The sequence below is a fragment of the Heptranchias perlo genome, chromosome 8 (assembly GCF_035084215.1).
Source record: "Heptranchias perlo isolate sHepPer1 chromosome 8, sHepPer1.hap1, whole genome shotgun sequence".
Taxonomy (NCBI): domain Eukaryota; kingdom Metazoa; phylum Chordata; class Chondrichthyes; order Hexanchiformes; family Hexanchidae; genus Heptranchias; species Heptranchias perlo.
In genome coordinates this window covers 49,887,284-49,904,187 of record NC_090332.1, presented here as the reverse complement: position 1 = coordinate 49,904,187, position 16,904 = coordinate 49,887,284, and positions in this window count along the sequence as shown.

Sequence of the window (16,904 nt, the reverse complement as noted above, 5' to 3'; positions counted from 1 at the left end):
ATGCAAAAGCAATCTATCCCTGCAATAAGTCGTGGATGAAATAAAAGAGTAAAACCAGCGTGGATAACAAGGAAACTTATGGAAGTCATTAGGAAGGAGAAAAAGTACAAAATTTTAAAATGTTCAGAAAAGGAACAGGATAGAGAGAACTGTAAAAACAGGAGAAGAAACATAAAGATAGGAGATGCTGAGAGGGAACATGATCAAAATCTAGTTTCCAACAGAAAGGAGAACAGCAAAAATTTCTTCAAATATGTCAGAAGCAAGCAAAGGAAATAGAGATATTGGGTACTAAGAAACGACAATGTGGAGGAGGTGACTGAGGATAGGGAACTTACTAAAATACTAAATCCCTACTTTAACAACAGTGCTCACAAATTCAATAAGAGGATGCATGCCAAAAATAAAGATTGTAAACAATTTTACAACACCAAGTTATAGTCCAGCAATTTTATTTTAAATTCACAAGCTTTCGGAGATTTTCTCCTTCCTCAGGCAAATGTTTCAAGAGCTCCTTGAAGCCTACGCATTTATACATATTGAACAATACATGGTGTTTACAGACTGCCCCTGCAACTGCCCGTTGCCAAGGCAATCACCGTGTTCAGACAGAGAGGTGTCACCTGCAGAACCCCCGAATACACATTCAACAAAAAAACAAACAGGGAAAAAAAACAGAGAAAAAAAACATTTTCTCTGTTTTTTTTCCCTGTTTGTTTTTTTGTTGAATGTGTATTCGGGGGTTCTGCAGGTGACACCTCTCTGTCTGAACACGGTGATTGCCTTGGCAACGGGCAGTTGCAGGGGCAGTCTGTAAACACCATGTATTGTTCAATATGTATAAATGCGTAGGCTTCAAGGAGCTCTTGAAACATTTGCCTGAGGAAGGAGAAAATCTCCGAAAGCTTGTGAATTTAAAATAAAATTGCTGGACTATAACTTGGTGTTGTAAAATTGTTTACAATTGTCAACCCCAGTCCATCACCGGCATCTCCACATCAAAAATAAAGATACAGTTTTATTGGTGAGCATAGGCTAAAAACTTTTAAAATAACAATAGAGGATATACTGAGAAACTTAAAGTAGATAAGGCTCTGGGTTCTGACAGCGTTGATATTTTGTCTGATAGTTGACATTATTCTGAGGCTGGATATCATTATGATGCTTATAACTGGTATAGCAACAGTTTTGCACCTCTATTGGATATCACTGTGACACTTGTAATATAACATGGTCTCATCCTGTGGAATATGAGGTAAACAAGAAAATAAGAATCAAGAAATCAATTTGACTCTTTCCTGACAGATGTTTTCAACAAGTGTTATTTTGTTAAGATAGAGACATGCATTGTCAAAGTCCTGTCTTCACACTGAGGACACCATCCAACGTGTTGTGTGGCACTACCACCATGCTAAATGGGTTAGATTCAGAACAGATCTAGCAGCTCAAAACTGGTCATCCATGAGGCACTGCGGGATGTCAGCAGCAGCAGATTTGTATTCCAGCACAATCTGTAACCTCATGGCCTGGCATATTCCTCAATCTACCATTACCAACAAGCCAGGGGATCAACCCTGGTTCAATGAGGAGTGTAGAAGAGCATGCCGGGAGCAGCACCAGGCATACCTAAAAATGAGGTGCCAACCTGGTGAAGCTACAACTCAGGACTACATGCATGCTAAACAGCGGAAGCAATGTGCTATAGATAGAGCTAAGCGATTCCACAACCAACGGATCAGATCAAAGCTCTGCAGTCCTGCCACATCCAGTTGTGAATGGTGGTGGACAATTAAACAACTAACAGGAGGAGGAGGCCCTGTAAACATTCCCATCCACAATGATGGCAGAGTCCAGCACGTGAGTGCAAAAGACAAGGCTGAAGTGTTTGCACCATCTTCAGCCAGAAGTGCCGAGTAGATGATCCATCTCGGCCTCCTCCCGATATCCCCACCATCACAAAAGCCAGTCTTCAGCCAATTCGATTCACTCCACGTAATATTAAGAAATGGCTGAGTGCACTGGATACAGCAAAGGCTATGGGCCCCGACAACATCCCGGCTGTGGTGCTGAAGACTTGTGCCGCTAGACAAATTGTTCCAGTACAGCTACAACACTGGCATCTACCTGACAATGTGGAAAATTGCCAAGGTATGTCCTGTCCACAAAAAACAGGACAAATCCAATCCGGCCAATTGCCGCCCCATCAGTCTACTATCAATCATCAGCAAAGTGATGGAAGGTGTCGTCGACAGGCACTTACTCACCAATAACCTGCTCACCGATGCTCAGTTTGGGTTCCGCCAGGACCACTCAGCTCCAGACCTCATTACAGCCTTGGTCCAAACATGGACAAAAGAGCTGAATTCCAGAGGTGAGGTGAGAGTAACTGCACTTGACATCAAGGCAGCATTTGACCGAGTGTGGCACCAAGGAGCCCTAGTAAAATTGAAGTCAATGGGAATCAGGGGGAAAGCTCTTCAGTGGCTGGAGTCATATCTAGCACAAGGAAAGATGGTAGTGGTTGTTGGAGGCCAAACATCTCAGCCCCAGGTCATTGCTGCAGGAGTTCCTCAGGGCAGAGTCCTTGGCCCCACCATCTTCAGCTGCTTCATCAATGACCTTCCCTCCATCATAAGGTCAGAAATGGGGATGTTCGCTGATGATTGCACAGTGTTCAGTTCCATTCGCAAGCCCTCAGATAATGAAGCAGTCCGTGCCCACATGCAGCAAGACCTGGACAACATCCAGGCTTGGGCGGATAAGTGGCAAGTAACATTCGCGCCAGACAAGTGCCAGGCAATGACCATCTCCAACAAGAGAGAGTCTAACCACCTCCCCATGACATTCAACGGCGTTACCATCGCCGAATCCCCCACCATCAACATCCTGGGGGTCACCATTGACCAGAAACTTAACTGGACCAGCCATATAAATACTGTGGCTACAACAGCAGGTCAGAGGCTGGGTAGTCTGCGGCGAGTGACTCACCTCCTGACTCCCCAAAGCCTTTCCACCATCTACAAGGCACAAGTCAGGAGTGTGATGGAATACTCTCCACTTGCCTGGATGAGTGCAGCTCCAACAACATTCAAGAAGCTCGACACCATCCAGGACAAAGCAGCCTGCTTGATTGGCACCCCATCCACCACCCTAAACATTCACTCCCTTCATCACCAGCACACAGTGGCTGCAGCGTGTACCATCCACAGGATGCACTGCAACAACTCGCCAAGGCTTCTTCGACAGCACCTCCCAAACCCGCGACCTCTACCACCTAGAAGGACAAGGGCAGCAGGCACATGGGAACAACACCACCTGCACGTTCCCCTCCAAGTCACACACCATCCCGACTTGGAAATATATCGCCGTTCCTTCATCGTCGCAGGGTCAAAATCCTGGAACTCCCTACCTAACAGTACTGTGGGAGAACCTTCACCTCACGGACTGCAGTGGCTCAAGAAGGCGGCTCACCACCACCTTCTCAAGGGCAATTTGGGATGGACAATAAATGCTGGCCTTGCCAGCGATGCCCACATCCATGAACGAATAAAAAAATCCTCCTTATTTCCTGTGATTCTTGGAACTGGACGAATAGTTACCCTCACTCACGGTAGTTTCATTAATCAAAATTAATTATTTAATGATGTTATAATTGATACGAGCATTCATGAAGCAAAATCAAACCATAAATATGACTTTCCTCTATAAAATCCCATGCAATGCCTCAATCATCAACATATTTCAATGATTGACAGTTTAGGCTTTGATCATGTGACTGCAGACCCTTTGATGTGGAGATGACCATGTGTTTGAACAATGGGTTGTAAAAGGCTCCTTACATTTCTATGCCCAGTCATTCTTAATTGTCCCTGTGTCTCCAATTTTGATTGCTTCAATGGCGTCAAATCCATTCCTTATGATCATTTGATCATATGCTGTGTGCAACACTGTTTGATGTTTTACAAATCTCAGTTCTTTTGAACAGATTACCAGATAGGAATGAGAGGCCCCTGCTTTTTTTCACACCTATTATTGCCTTCCTGATCCGAAGCCTTTGATGTATGTCCTTGTTGCCTTTTCCTACATTACCCCCTGCTATGTTGAAAAGCTTGTACTTCCAAACACCTATGTGTTTTGAAAACCTGACAATGCTTTAAACTCAATATTATCCATCTAGCTTGTGTATTTAATAATCTAGATATCTATCTGCAGTACAATGTCTTCGATCCCAAAACTCATACTTCTCCAATGCCATCAGCGTCATTGGGGGAAAAACAGGATTTGCGGGAACACAGTTTACCACATTACTGTGTTTGCAGGTTTTCAAATGTCTTTGTTTAAAAGGGGCACAGTTAACCCTTTCCTTCAAATGTCTTTTGTTAAAGGGCTTTTGAACCCCACAGCAACAAACTAATTAAGATTTATTAAGTGGAACTTTCGAAGAATTGTTACTTCCATCTCATAAACTTTGTACTGCCTTCTTTTTCTCTCTTGCGTACTCACAACACATGCACATGCACAAGGACATACATCTTCTGCACCTCTCTCACCTTTCCCTACCTTTTATCCTACCCCCAAATCAATCTCCATCCAGATCTTTCACTACCACAACTCTCTGCACTTTTCTCTACCACACTTTTTTGTCCAGCATCTTTCTTCCTATCATCTCACTGTCTTCACATCTTATTCTGCCATTGTGTTCTCTGCCTCCACAATCTCATTGTATCATATTTCTGCCTAATCTCTTTCCCTTTTCTTTCTGTCTCTTCCTCCCCATTTCTTCCATTTTTCTCCTCACCACTCTGGTCTGCTTTACTTCCCCTGCTTTCTGTTCCTTCCCGAGTTCATCTTCAAATTTATCCCTCACACCCTCCCTTTTCTGTCTCTCTTGCAGTACTTCATCCTCTATCCCTTCCCACTCCATCTCTTTCATTCTGTATCAGTCTTTACTCTCACAGCCTTTTCATATGATCCTTAAACATAGCAGCTTCTCACTCATTCACGTGAGCTCTTTATTTGACCTTTTAATCTCACCTACTACCTGAACCTCATATTAATTGATACCTGTCTTATTGCGTACGTGGGTTGCTTTTGTCTGCGTCCCTGTATCAGTTTCAGTTTCAAGAAATGAATTGCATTGCAAATGCTTGCAGATTTTACACCATTGTAAGCAGCATTACTGGGACTGTAGCCTGTTGTACTCAGCCTGGAATGGATTTCAAAGATCTGCAGCCCAACAGAAAGTGACCTCTGCACTTGGAGATCTCCATTCTCTTTACAGATGAACACATACTGCAAACAGCTAAAATCAGTATTTACATTGGATTTATATTTAAGAATCAATACAGTACTGGACAGTTCCAGCCCAATTTAACACTTACTAGAGAGATCCCAGTTCCCAATCATTTGCTAGATCTCAAAAATCAGTAGTATAGAATGCAGGTTGCCAGCTGTTAACCTCTCTCACTGTCCAATGTCCATCTTCCAGTAAGACATCACACTATTACATCAGGTGAGTGGTATCATGGATACACTAACATTTATTGGGTAAGAAGATTGTGTGCTTTCATTGATACTGTAATGGCCTAGAGAATAAGGAGACTATCAGCTATCATGGATATAGTGAAATTGGCCTAATGAGTAAAGAGACTGTCTGGCAATCATGGATACAGTAACAGCCTGTTGAGTAGGGGTAGTCATAGAGATCAGAAGATCCTAGATTGAATTCCTGGCTTGTGCTGAATTAATTGACCAGGCAGCATGTAGCGTACTGCAATTGACGTCAGTGCTTGTGTATAGGGAGGGGAAGAATGAGACAAGGTTCCTTCTCCCGCACGTTCCCAACATCTTTTTCCTTGTACACTAGATTTATATAGAATTACACAGAAATTGCAAGATGGAAGCAAGCTATTTGGCGCAACCAATCCGTGTTAGTGCTTATCCTCCACACGAGCAGTAGTCCTAATCCCATGTGCTTATCCTGTTCTTTTATCTCCCTTTTGTTCAACCACCTATCTAGCCTCCAAAAGCAGAATAAATTTCTTATGAACTGAAATCTGCTTCTTTATTTCTACTTAGGTTAATGAATCCCAATTGCTGTAGCAGACTTACTGAAGAATACGTCACCTGACATTAGACCACTCCATGTAGACTAAAACTACTTGTCCAGATTTATTTACAGAAAAAATTATAAACAGAAGCAAAAAGATCAGCAAGATAGTATACAGTATGATACTTAATGAGAGAAATTACAGCCAGTCCACAAGAGGATAATGTACTTTTTTACAGAAAGCAGCATCTTACAGTTCCTTGGTAGGCAACAGCTACTTTGGAAACAGTCAGGTTTTCTTTTTTTGTAGCTTTTCAGGATGAAATGTTGCACAGGGACTACATGAGCTCCAAAAACCTAAGGAATTTGTTGATACTTACACCAGAACCAAAGACAGTCAGCTGTGAGAGATATATATTGTGAAACTCCTTAGGTGTAAAAATGACTAGTCTTCACATCTTGATGAACAACTGGATAATGGATTGAAAGTGCTGCCTTCTTTTTCATATTTCTCGCAGACTATTCTACACACTTGATCAGCACTAGAAATTACTACTGTGTCTATCAAACCGCATACATTAGTATTTCAAATGTTATCCCAGTGATCAAATTAACTTTATCTCAATTTCTGAACAAAGGGCAATTCCCAATGAAATGTAATCTATGTTTTTGAATCTTAGTGAAGGAGCAGCCATCATCGTACATAGAAGTACATACAAATTACAACGTGGAAACAGGCCATTTGGCCCAACCAGTCTGTATGGGGGTTTATCGTCCACACGAGCAGTAGTCGTAATATCATGTGCCCACCCCGTTCCTTTATCTCCCTTTCCTTCAACCATCTATCTAATCTATTCTTAACTGTTGACATATTGACCCTGATATTAACGCGGAGGCGGGAACGGAGCAGGGTGGGCCGATAGTGGGCGATGAACGCGCAACATCGTGGGACAAGTAGGAATATCCGATTTCAATGGGGATGCCTAATTATCATTTTACTTCCAGGTTTCACGTCTCCAATGCTTGTGAGCGGGCGTGACATGGTCCCACATGATGCAATTTCACCTCAACTATTTAAAGGCCCGGTTCAGAGATGAAACCGAGGAGGACACTTGGAGATTGCAATAGTAGTGTTTGACGGAAAAACCTGATTTATATGCCTGGAAAGAGAGCAAAGTCTGCGCTCAGGTTCAGCGAGTCATCCCTGGGTGTTCTGCTGGATGCAGTAAGGGCCAGGAGGGAGGTCCCATTTTCCAGCAATGGGAAAAAGAAACCTGCTGCCACCACAAAGAAGGCGTGGCTGGAGATGAAACAGGTGGTGAGTAGTAGGAGCATCACCATGAGGTCCTGGATCCAGCGCCGGAAATGTATCAATAACCTGACCAGGTCAGGAAAGATGAGCAAAGTTAGAAATGCACCTACATCATGTAGTGCACCCCCTCACACTCTGTCTTGTCAAGTGTACTCCATTCACAGCATTTCTCACACCCACCTCACTTTCATCAGCACTCGTTGTTCTATTTACATGTATATACTCTCATCCTCACTCCCCTCACATCCTCACCTCCCCCTTCCTTAATCCCCACAGCCAATCACTCCAATCCTCATGTAATCTGATATCACCTCATTCAGCTCCCCAATTCTCAGCACATATCCTCAAATGTCACCGTCATCACGTTTCTCAAATGCATACCAGTGCCACTCGTGATGCATCTGTCTGATTGTCACCCTCATCGAATATACTGTATCTATTGGATGCACACATACCTCAGAGCCACTCAAGGTCTATTGTGCCATCCTTGCAGAAATAGGTAGCACAGAATGCCAGGAAGAGGGCAATGACCGGAGGCTGACCCCCTCAAACTGTTGAACTTTACCCAGCAGAGGAGGATGTTTTGGAGATTAGCAGCACATCTGCCTCCCTCGGCATCTAAAATGGAGAGATTGGTAGACAATTGGATGCTGTCCAGGGTGACAGCATTAATCTCTCAGAACCATATTTCCTACAAGACAAAGTCATCTTGCGTTGACTTCAGCACTTTATCAAATATGATCACTTTAATCATGTGTTTTTCAACATTTGTAAAGTTCTGTGACTAACTCATATCCGTCTCTTCTCTCCTCCAGGGCCATCACGTGAAGAACAGCAGCCCCTGCCCGGGATGACGAGGATTGCACTGAGGAGCTCATTCCTGCTGAGGAGGCATCGTCACAGGACACATGCAAACCAGGCACCAGCGCAGATACGAACTCATCGGTGGAGCCTGTTAGACAGTTAGGTAGGATCTCACCTGATGATTCGCACAAGTGAACACGAACAGAGAGTGGTGGCAGAGACAGCTGTGGAGAGTCTGTGCTGGAGGGCACCGTCCTCAACAAGCTCTGCTCAGATGGACAGTGATGCTAAACCCGGGGTGGGGGGTGCCATCAACTGCGATGTACTGGCAGTCCTGCCAGGCACACTCTCCACAATGGCACAGAGGATGTAGGAGTCCAGTACGAACATTTGTGGAGTGATGACGCAGGGGCAGAGTCTGGCCGCCTCAATGAGAGTTGTATCAGAGTGCATAAATGAGTCCCTGATGGCCCATAGGAACATAGGAACAGGAGTAGACCATTCAGCCCTTCGTGCCTGCTCCGCCATTTGATAAGATCATGGCTGATCTGTGATCTAACTCCATATACCTGCCTTTGGCCCATATCCCTTAATACCTTTGGTTGCCAAAAAGCTATCTCTCTCAGATTTAAATTTAGCAATTGAGCTAGTATCAATTGCCGTTTGCGGAAGAGAGTTCCAAACTTCTACCACCTTTTGTGTGTAGAAATGTTTTCTAATCTCGCTCCTGAAAGGTCTGGCTCTAATTTTTAGACTGTGCCCCCTACTCCTAGAATCCCCAACCAGCGGAAATAGTTTCTCTCTATCTACCCTATCTGTTCCCCTTAATATCTTATAAACTTCGAGCAGATCATTCCTTAACCTTCGAAACTCTGGAGAATACAACCCCAATTTGTGTAATCTCTCCTCGTAACTTAACCCTTGAAGTCCAGATATCATTCTAGTAAACCTACGCTGCACTCCATCCAAGGCCAATATGTCCTTCCGAAGGTGCAGTGCCCAGAACTGCTCACAATACTCCAGGTGCGGTTTAACCAGGGTTTTGTATAGCTGCGGCATAACTTCTGCCAGCTTGTACTCTAGTCCTCTTGATATAAAGGCCAGCATTCCATTAGCCTTATTGATTATTTTCTGCACCTGTTCATGGCACTTCAATGATCTATGTACCTGAACCCCGAAGTCCCTTTGGACATCCACTGTTTTTAACTTTTTACCATTTAGAAAGTACCCTGTTCTATCCTTTTTTGTTCCAAAGTGGATGACCTCACATTTGTCTACATTGAATTCCATTTGCCACAGTTTTGCCCATTCACCTAATCTATCAATATCACTTTGTAATTTTATGTTTTCATCTACACTGCTTACAATGCCACTAATCTGTGTTTCATCGGCAAACTTAGATATGAGTCTTTCGATGCCTTCATCTAAATCGTGAATAAATATTGTGAATAATTGAGGCCCCAAGACAGATCCCTGCGGGACTCCACTAGTCACATCCTGCCAATGTGAGTACCTACCCATTATCTCTCCTCTCTGTTGCCTTTCACTCAGCCAACTTCCTAACCAAGTCCGTACTTTTCCCTCGATTCCATGGGCTTCTATGTTAGCTAACAGTCTCTTATGTGGGACCTTATCAAATGCCATCTGGAAGTCCATATAAATAACATCCATTGACATTTCCCTGTCCACTACTTCAGTCACCTCTTCAAAAAATTCAATCAGGTTCGTCAGGCACAAATCCATGCTGGCTCTCTCTGATTAACTGAAAATTCTCGAGGTGTTCAGTCACCCTATCCTTAATTATAGACTCCAGCATTTTCCCCACAACAGATGTTAGGCTAACTGGTCTATAATTCCCTGGTTTCCCTTTCTCTCCTTTCTTAAAAAGTGGAGTGACATGTGCAATTTTCCAATCTAGAGGGACAGTTCCTGAATCTAGAGAACTTTGAAAGATTATAGTTAGGGCATCCGCAATGTGCTCACCTACTTCCTTTAAAACCCTGGGATGGAAACCATCTGGTCCTGGGGATTTGTCACTCTTTAGTGCTATTATTTTCTTCATTACTGTTGCTTTACTTATGTTAATTTTATTGAGTCCCTGTCCCCGATTCAATACAAGTTTTCTTGGGATTTCCGGCATGCTATCCTCTTTTTCTACTGTAAATACTGACGCAAAGTAATTGTTCAACATGTCCGCCATTTCCCCATTGTCAATGACAATATCCCCACTTTCAGTTTTTAAGGGGCCAACACTGCTCCTGACCACCCTCTTTTTCCTAATATAACTATAAAAGTTCTTCGTATTGGTTTTGATATCCCTTGCAAGTTTCTTTTCATACTCTCTTTTTGTAGCTCTTACTATCTGTTTTGTGACCCTTACTATCTGTTTTCTGACCCTTTGTTGATCTTTGTATCTTTCCCATTCGCCAGGATCTGTGCCATTTTTTGCCTTTTTGTATGCCCTTTCCTTATGTCTTATACTATCCCTTACCTCTTTAGTTGTCCATGGCTGTTTTTTTTGGCAAGTAGAGTTCTTGCCCCTCAGGGGTATAAACCGATTCTGTATCACGTTAAATGTTTCTTTAAACATTTCCCACTGACCATCAGTCGTTTTACCCATTAACAGATTTGCCCAGTTTACTGTGGACAGTCTCTGTCTCATCCCATTGAAGTCGGCCTTACCCAAGTCTAGAATCTTAGCAGCTGATTCACTTTTTTCCCTTTCAAACAGTACCTTGAACTCGATCATGTTATGATCGCTATGATCGCCCAGGCGGCGGCCTTGCAAAATACGGTGGCTAGCATGTCTACTGGCTTCCGCATGCTGGCAAATAGGTTAGATCTGGGCTTCCAAGGTGACACTGATCTCCTCCAAGCTGCTCTCCCACAGAGAGGCAAGCATAATGTGCCGTTGGCCCAGGGGAGGGAGGATGATGATAAGGGAGAGAAAAATGTGCACTCTTCATAAAGCGCATGCACGTCTCACTCGTTTCCCCCTCAACTAGTACCCGATATGCTGCCTCCTCTTCCGCTGGTCCAGTCAGCCCCTGCACAAGTGCAGGTGGAGCAGTCGTGGGAACGGCCCTCACGGGCTCCAACACCCAGAGGTGTCGGCCGCGAGCACCTCAAATGACAGAGCAAGGAATAGAGCAACCTACCACTACCTCTGCTGAAGCCACAGGGGTTGCACCACGTAGAAGTACCAGAGATAGGAAAAGAAAGGCTTTATAGTTCACCAAGAGCAAGCACATGGTGCTTTTTATATTTGTAATTGCAATTAATTTCTTTCATCATTTTAAATTTATAAATGTGCACCAATCTTGAATGACGAGTGCCAGTTCAGCTTTTCATTTGTTTGGTGCTGAATGTGCAGAGATGAATTGACTGACGCCACTTAGTGGATGTGGAACTAATGGATGGTTGGTTACAGGACTGCTTGTGTAAGTCGGGGGGTGCGGGATTGGGGGGCTAGCCGTGGATGTTATAGTTACTTTGGTCTAGTGTGAATGACTAGCTGAATGTTCCAGCTATCAGGGCATCCTTGGCATCTTGATCAGCAATGTGATTGGCTGGTCTGGCGTTGTGCGCCTCATCTTCTTCCTTACCATTGGAATCCTCATCAGATGAGAAGTGCTGAGTGGCTTGTTCCTTCTGCATCTCTAGTCTTCAATGCAGATCACAGCACACCACGGTTATCCTGGTAATCCTCCCTCACTGGTGAGTACTGAAGGGCGCCTCTAGGCCTGTCCAGGCTTACTCGATGACATACCGGGGTGTCGTATGGCTGCAGTACCACTCCTGGTGCTCATCGGTGGGGTTCCTCAGAGGTGTCATCAGCCAGGTTTGAAGAGGGCATCATACATTGTGCTTGTGCAGGATCCTTGAAAGAGCTATCCAATTAGTTCCACTCTCCTGCTCTTTCCCCATAGTTCTGTAAATGTTTTCCGTTCAAGTATTTATCCAATTCCCTTTTAAAAGTTAATATTGAATCTGCTTCCACCACCCTTTCAGTCAGTGCATTCCAGATCATAACAACTCGCTGCGTTAAAAAAAATTCTCCATCTCGCCTCTGGTTCTTTTGCCAATCACCTTAAATCTATGTCCTCTGGTTACTGACCCTTCTGCCACTGAAAACAGTTTCTCCATATTTACTCTATCAAAACCGTTCATGATTTTGAACACCTCTATCAAATTTCCCCTTAACCTTCTCTGCTCTAAGAATAACAAACCCAGCTTCTCCACTCCCTCTACATAACTAAAGTCTTTCATCCCTGGCACCATTCTAGTAAATCTCTTCTGCAACTTCTGTAAGGCCTTGACATCCTTACTAAAGTGCGGTGCCCAGAATTGAACACAATACTCCAGCTGAGGCCTAACCAGTGTTTTATAAAGGTTCAGCATAACTTCCTTACTTTTGTACTCTATGCCTCTATGAATAAGGCCCAGACTCCGATATGCTTTTTAACAACCTTCTCAACTTGTCCAACCACCTTCAAAGATTTGTGTACGTATACCCCCAGGTCTCTCTGTTTCTGAACTCTCTTTAAAATTGTACCCTTTAGTTTATATTGCCTCTCCTCATTCTTCCTACCAAAATGTATCACTTCACACTTCTCTGCGCTAAATTTAATCTGCCATGTGTCTGCCCATTTCTGTCTATGTCCTCCTGAAGTCTGTAACTACCCTTCACATTGTTTACTACATTTCTGAGTTTCATGTCATCAGCAATCTTTGAAATTATGCCCTGTATACCAAATCCAGGTCATTAATATATAAGTCCAGGTCATTAATATATATCAAAAAGAGAATTGGTCCTAATACTGACCCCTGGGGAACATTACTGTATACTTCCCTCCAATCTGAAAAACAACCGTTCACCACTACTCTCTGCTTTCTGTCCCCTAGCCAATTTTGTGTCCACCCTGCCACTGTCCCTTTAATCCCATGGGCTTCAATTTTGCTAACAAGTCTATTATGTGGTACTTTATGAAATGCCTTTTGAAAGTCCATATACACAACATCAACCGCACTACCCTCATCAACCCTCTCCGTTACTTTATCAAAGAGCTCAATCTAGTTAGTCAAACACGATTTTTCTTTAACAAATCCGTGCCGACTTTCATTTATTAGCCCATACCAAATGCCAATTAACTTTGTCCCAGATTATTGAGTATAAAAGTTTCCCTATCACCGATGTTAGGCTGACTGGACTGTAATTACTGGGTTTATCCCTCTCCCCATTTTTGAACAGGGTTGTAACCTCCAGTTTGCAATCCTCCGGTCATCTGGCACTGCCCCCATATCTAACAAGATTGTTGCCAGACCCTCCACGAGATGATATCCTTTTTTGTCCCTAATCGGCCCCGCCCCTCCTTTGACTATGCGTTTACTATTTATATGTTCATAAAAGACTTTTGGGTTCCCTTTTGTGCTAGCAGCTAATCTATTCTCATACTTTATCTTCCCTCTTCTTATTTCCCTTTTCAGATCTCCCTTGTACTTTTTGTACTCAGCTTGATTCTCTACTGTATTATGAACCTAACATTCTTCATAAGCCTCCTCTTTCCGTTTCATTTTAAATTCTATAACTTTAGCCATCCAGGGAGCTCTAGCTTTGGGTGCCCTTCCTTTCCCCCTCATGGGAATTCTGTACCTGAACCATCTCCTCCTTGAAGGCCTACTGTTACTGTTTTGCCTACAAATTTTCGATTCCAATCTACCTGGGCAAGATTCCGTTTTAACTCACTGAAGTTAGCCTTCCTCCAGTTAAGTATTTTTACGCTTGATTGTTCCTTGTCCTTTCCATTTCTTTTCTAAACCTGATGATATTATGATCACTGTTCCCCAAATGCTTCCCCACTGAAACACATTCCACTTCCCCCATTTCATTCCCCAGAACTAGATCCAGCGCCGTTTTCTTCCTCACTGGGATGGAAACATACTGATCAAGACATTTCTCTTGTACACATTTCAAGAATTCCTTTGTTGTCTAGCAACCACCCTTTAAGGTTTGTTCTCGATCAGAACGTATTTGGGATATTTGACTGCCTCGGTATGAAAGCATCTTGGCAGCTTCCAGGGAATCTAGCACAGACCTGCTGGAACCTTTTATTGTGGTTGCACATCGACTGCACATTGATGGAATTAAATCCTTTGCGATTGATGAATGCTCCTGGTTGATCTGGGGGCGCTCGGATTGTCACGTGTGAGCAGTCGATGCCACCCTGCACTTGTGGGAAGCCAGCCAGAGACATGAATCTGAGTGCCTGGTCAATCTTGCTACTGTCATCACAGGGGAAGTTTACATACCTCCCACTCCTGGAAAACAATCCATCCATCACCTGCCTTATGCATTTATGTGCAGCTGACTGCGATACCCTCGCTATGTCTCTGGTAACGTCCTGGAAGGAAATGGAGGCAAAGAAATTGAGGGCAGTGGTGACTTTCACAGCCGCTGATAAAGCACGGCTACCAGTTCCAGCAGGCAGCAGGTCTTTCTGTAGGAGGCTGTAGAGGTCTGCGACCACCTTACGTGACAATCTCAGCCTTTGGAAGCCTTCCTGGTGCCAGGGTAAAGGACATCAATGAACGGGTGCAAAACATTTTGCGGGGGGAAGGGGAACAGCCAGAAGTCATGGTCCATTTTGGAACCAATAACATAGGTAGGAAATGGTTGAGGTCCCACATGCAGAGTTTCAGGAGCTAGGGAGGAAGTTAAAGAGCAGGTCCTCAAAGGTAGTAATCTCTGGATTAATCCCAGTGCCATGTGCTAGTGAGTACAGGAGCAGTAAGCTAAGACGCATGGCTGGAGAAATGGTGCACGAGGGAGGACTTCAGATTCCTGGGTCATTGGGACCAGTTCTGGGGCAGGAGGGACCTGTACAAGATGGACAGGCTTCACCTCAACAGGACTGGGAGCAATGTCTGCGTAGGGAGGTTAACTAGTGCTGTGGGGGAGGGTTTAAACTAATTTGGCAGGGGGAGGGGCACCAGGATGAAGCATTAAAGAGGAGATACAAGGTGCACAGAGGACTAGAGAGACAAACAGCTTTAGAATAAAGAGTAGTTCAGAAATAGGAGGGATCAGACAGGGAAAAACGCGATACAGACCAAGATGGGATTGGGGGGCATGATTGTAGATGCATGGAGCTTGGTAAATAAGGTTGGTGAACTGCAGGCATAAGCAGCTGTATGGGATTATGATAAAATGGCAATAATGGAGACCTTACTCAAACAAGGGGAGGAATGGACACTTAATATTCCTGGCTACAAGGTATTCAGGAAAGCTAGTGAAGGAAAAAAATGAGGGAAGTGACAGTTGTTGGACATGTTAAAGAGTTAAGAGTTAACTGAACTGTATAATTACAACTGGTCATGGAGCACCAGGCTTTCTAGGGATAACAGGAGAGCAGTGGTAGTGGGAGAAGGGAGTCTACGAGAAGGAAGGATAGATTATGTTCTGTTCCAGATGTCTGATTATCATCCACAAGGAATGCCTGTGCAAGGGAATACTGATTAGAGCGACATCGACATGAATGATTAATGTATAATGTAAGTGATTATTGTAATAAACATAGGCAGAGGGATCAATTAACCATAGTATGGAGTGGAACCTTGTTTGTGGAAAGTACCTTTGCAGTAAACAACTATTTATGTAAATAAGTTGTTCTTGGGACGATCCGAGGACAGATAAATCATGTAGTCTTATCTGTGAAATGTACATTTGAAGTAGGCAAACTGGAATTTATAAGAAAGGAAGGTTTTTCAAGTTTAGTTGGAGAGCTAGAGAGAGAGAGAACCGAAGCTACCCTTTACACTTTATAGATTGACCACCTATGCTGTATGAATAAAGTCTGTTCCGTATACTTAACTGTTAAGTTTCTCGTGCTTACTCGAAGCATGTTGCTGTGGACCATAGAAGGAAGGAGGTTAACAAATGATGCCGTGAACTCATTCAATAATGCACGGACGGTGAGTATCATTTAATAGCGACAGTGGGCATAACCAGTTCCTGGGAATTGCAATCTAGGGAATAGGATGGAATCAGACAAGATGCAAGGTTTCTTGACCAAGTTGGTCCCTTTGAAAATGTCTGACTGAATTAGAAGTAAAGGGGGACCCTACAGATTTTCTAAAGAAATTTTACAGGGGAGCTGGGATGAGATTGAGAAAGCACTGGAGAATGTGTGTCAGCAGAAACAGAAAAAAAGTAAATGGAAAGCATACCTGTTGCAGGGCTTTGTTTGGGGATAGATGCCCTCTGGAGCCAACATGAACAGACACAGGCTGAAAGTAGAGTCTTTAAGACAGAAATAGAGAAATTTAAGGAGGCGTGTGATAGTAGACAGAAAATGCTCCTATTGTAGCAGAAATGAAAAGATAGGAGACAGAACTCATAACTATCGAAGGGACTGTGTCTGGGAATAGGCGCCTTTTTGAGGCCGCATGATCAGACACAGGCTGAAATTAGAGTCTTGAAGGCAGAAATAGAGGAGCTTAAAAAAGACCGAGATGCGATCAGAGTCCAAGCTGTACAAGCTACTAATTCCTTCCTGACTGGCCATGACGATATGGAGCAAAGGCGTGATAAGGGAGAAGAGTTGGAAGATAAAGTACGCAGCTTGGAAGGTGAGGTGGACAGACTACAGATAGAAAAGGTGCCGGAAAAAGTGTGCCAGCAGTAACAAAAAAACAGTGGCCCTGGGATGAAAAAAAACCCAATGAGACAGTTGTTAGGGT